Raw genomic sequence first — 4,384 nt, 5'->3', positions numbered from 1 at the left:
CCCTATGTTCATAGCAGCACAATTTACAATAGTTAAGATTTGGAAACAGCCTAGGAGCCCGTCAGCAGATGACTGGATCAGAAATATATGGTACAGCTACACAATGGAATACTATGCTGACATAAAAAAAGAAGGAATTCTTACCATTTGCAACAACCTGGATGGAATTGGAGAACTTTATGCTAAGTGAAATAAGCCAGTCAATGAAAGAAAAATACCAACTGATCTCACTCATTTGTGGATAATAAAAAAAAACATAAAGTTATGAACAAAAGGATAGGTGTAGAGGCAGTAACGTATCAAACAGATTGTCAAGTTACAGTGGGATGGTTAGGGAGAGGTGGGGGAGAGAAGAGATCAATCAAAGGACTTATATGCAAGCATATAAGAATAACCAACAGATGCAAAACATTGGTTGGTGAGGGCATATATGGTAGTGGGGTGGCAAGGAGGGCAGTGGTAAGATATGTACACATATAATACCTTAATAAAAATATAAAAATAAAGTAAAAATGACAAGTTCTGGTGAGTATGCACAGAAAAAGGAACCCTCATGCACTGCTGGTGCGAATGCAGACTGGTGTAGCCACTGTGGAGAATAGTACAGAGTTTCGTCAAAAAAACTAAAAATGGAACTACCATTTAACCCAGTGACCCCACTTCTAGGATTATTTCCCAAGAAACTAGAAACACCAATCAGAAAGATATATGCACCCCTATGTTCATAGCAGCACAATTCACCATAGCTACGAAAACTGTGGTACATCTACACAATTAAATAGTATGCTGTGGTGAAAAAGAAGGAATTCTTACCATTTTCATCAGCATGGATGGAACATGCAAGCATTATGGTAAGGGAAATAAGTCAGTTAAAGAAAGATAAATACCACATGATCTCACTCATTTATGGAATTTAATGAACAACATAGACTGATGAACAAAAAACAGATCCAGAGACAGAGAAACATTAATCAGATGCTCAAACCTCTGAGGAAAGTTTGGAGAAGGTGGGGGTAAGGAGGAGAGATCAACCAAAAGATTTGTATACAATTACATATAAGCCTAACCAAAGGACACTGACGATAGGGAGGTAAGTGCATGAGTGAGGAGGTTGGGGGTTAATGAGGGGATAAGAACACATATGTAATACCTTAATTAATAAAGAAAATAAATAAATAAATAAGAAATGAAGGAAGAAAGGAAGGAAGGAAGGAAGGAAGGAAGGAAGGAAGGAAGGAAGGAAGGAAGGAAGGAAGGAAGAGAGGGAAGGAGGAAGGGAGAAAGAAAGAAAAGAAAGAAAGAAAATATAAGAATTATCATTAGGTCATCTGGCTCTCAGATGTGTTGAGCCCCAAATGGCACGAGCACCCAAAGATGGGGACTCTGGTTTTTAAGTTCTCTGACATTGCTCTTAGTAATATTTTTAAATATATCTCTTCAGGCAAGGGAAACAAAACAAAATAAATAAATAAATAAATAAATAAATAAATAAATAAATAAATAAATAAAACTACATAAAAATTAAAAGGTTTTAGACAGCAAATGAAACCGCCATCAAAATGAAAAGATAGCCTACTTGAATAGAAGATATTCACTAATGATACACCCATTAAGGGGTTCAATATTCAAAATTATCCCAATTAGCTGGTATCATTCAGTGGTTGAGTATCGGCCTATGAACCAGGAGGTCACCGTTAGATTTCTGGTCTGGCACATGCCCAGGTTGTGGGCTCAATCACCAGTAGGTGGGCATACAGGATACTGCCAATCAATGATGCTCTCTCATCATTAATATTTCTATATCTCTCTCTCATCCTCTCTGAAATCAATAAAATATATATATTTTTAAAATCTCAAATTCATAAAGAACTCATACAACTTAATACCAAAAAGAATCCCACAAACAATCCAATTAAAAATGGGCAAAGGACCTAAATAGACATTCTCCAAAGAAGACATTCAGATGGCCAATAGACATATGAAAAGATGCTCAACATCACTACTCATTAGAAATATGCACATGAAAACCACAATGAATTATCACCTCATAACTGTCATAATGGTTATCATCAATAAATCCACAAATGACGCTGGTGAGGATGGAGAATAAGGAATCCTGATGCACTGTTGCTAGAGAAAGTGATTAAAAAATGGAACTGCTTTATGACGCAGCAATTCCATTTCTGGATTGTTATTCAAAGAAGTCCAAAACACTAATTTGAAAAAAATACATGCATCCCTATGTTCATTGTAGCATTATTTACAATAGCCAGGATATGGAAGCAATCTAAGTACACATCAATAGATTATTAGATAAAGATGTAGTACAGCGTTTTTCAACCGCTGTTCCTGGTGTGCCGTAGGTGCAGACAAGACAAGAATTTTATAATTTTTCACTATTTTGTTTACTTAATATTTCATAATAAAGTAATTATAAAATACTTTCTTTGTGTTTATTTGATTCCTATTCAAGAGAATTACTTTATATATAGTCAATATAGGCACAGAGTTAAATTTTTTAACATTTTCTAATGGTGGTGTGCCTCGTGATTTTTTTCATGAAACAAGTGTGCCTTTGCCCAAAAAAGGTTGAAAAACACTGATGTAGTACACATACATGGAATACTACTGAGCAATAAGAAGAATGAAATCTTACTATTTGCAACAACATGGATGGAGCTAGAGGGTACTTTGTTAAATAAAATAAGTCATACAGAGAAAAACAAATATCATATAGTTTAACTTATATGTGGAATGTAAAGAACAAAATAAATGAACAAACAAAACAGAAGCAGACTTATAGATACAGAGAAAAAACTGATGCTTGCCAGATTGGGAAGAGGTTATGGGGCTGAGTGAAAAAGGTGAAAGAATTAAGAATTACAATTTGGTAGTTACAAAATAGTCACAGGGATGTAATGTACAGCATTGAGAATATAGTCAATAATATTGTAATAACTGTGTATCACAACTTATTGGAGGGGATCAGTTCATCCTATATAATAAAAGGGTAATATGCAAATTTACCATCACTCTAACACACAAGATGGCCACTCCCATGAAGTCAAAGATGACTGCCTCCGTGTGGACACAAGATGGCCAGCAGGAAGGGCAATTGGGAGGGACACAGGCCAACAGGGGAGGGAAGTGGGGGGGAGCACCAGGCCTGCAAGAAAGGGCAGTTGGAGGGGACCAGGCCAGCAAGGGAGGGAAGTTGGGGGGACAAGGCCAGAAGGGGAGAGCAGTTAGGGGTGACCAGGCCTGCAGAGTATGGCAGTTAGAGCTGACTGGGCTGGCAGAGGAGGGCAGTTGGGGGCAACCAGGACAGGAGGAGACGGAAGTTGGGAAGACCAGACCTGCAGGGAGGACAACTGGGGGGACCAGGCCTGCAAGAAAGTCAGTTGGTGGGGATCAGGCCTGCACAAGAGGGCAATTAGGGGCAACCAGGCTTGCAAGGGAGGACAGGCCAGGAGGGGAGGGCATTTGGGGGGTAACAGGCCTGCAAGGAAGGGCAGTTGGGGGGACCAGGCCTGCAAGGGAGTGCAGATAGAGGTGAATAGGCCAGCAGTGGAGGGCAGTTAAGGGTGACCGGGCTGGCTGAGGAGGGCAGTTAGGAGCAACCAGGTCTTCAGGGGAAGACAGTAGGGGGGACCAGGCCTGTAGCTAAGGGCAATTAGGGATGACCAGGCATGCAGGGGAGGGCAGTTGTGGGTGATCAGGCCAACAGTGGAGGAAGTACAGGGGAACCAGGCCTGCAGGTGAGGGCAGTTGGGGGTGACCAGTCCATCAGGGGAGGGCAGTTAGAGGCAATTGGCTGGCAGGGGAGGACAATTAGGGGTGATCTGACCTGCAGGGGAGGGCAGTTGGGAGGGACCAGGTCTAAAGGGAAGGGCCATTGGTGGGGATCTGGCCTGAAGGGGAGGGAAGTTGTGGGGTACCAGGCCTGCATGGGAGGATAGTTGGGGCAACTATGCCAGCAGGGAAGGAAAGTTGAGGGGATCAGGCCTGCAGGGGAGGGCTGTTGGGTGGTTCAAGCCTATAGGGGAAGGCAGTTGTGGGTACCAGTCCTGCAGGGTGGGGCTGTTGGGGGTACCAGGCATGCAGGGAAGGAAAGTTGAAGGGAAACAGGCCAGGAGGGGAGGGCAGTTAAGAGTGACCGTGCTGGCTGAGGAGGGCAGTTAGGAGCAACCAGGTCTTCAGGGGAAGAGTAGGGGGGACCAGGCCTGTAGCTAAGGGCAATTGGGGATGACCAGGCATGCAGGGGAGGGCAGTTGTGGGTGATCAGGCCAACAGTGGAGGAAGTACAGGGGAACCAGGCCTGCAGGTGAGGGCAGTTGGGGGTACCAGGCCAGCAGGGGAAGGCAGTTGTGGGGACCAGGCCTGC

The sequence above is a fragment of the Pipistrellus hanaki genome (assembly GCF_964339955.1).
Source record: "Pipistrellus hanaki genome assembly, chromosome: X".
NCBI lineage: Eukaryota > Metazoa > Chordata > Mammalia > Chiroptera > Vespertilionidae > Pipistrellus > Pipistrellus hanaki.
The sequence above is the reverse complement of the archived record's forward strand: the minus strand, read 5'-3'. Positions refer to the sequence as shown.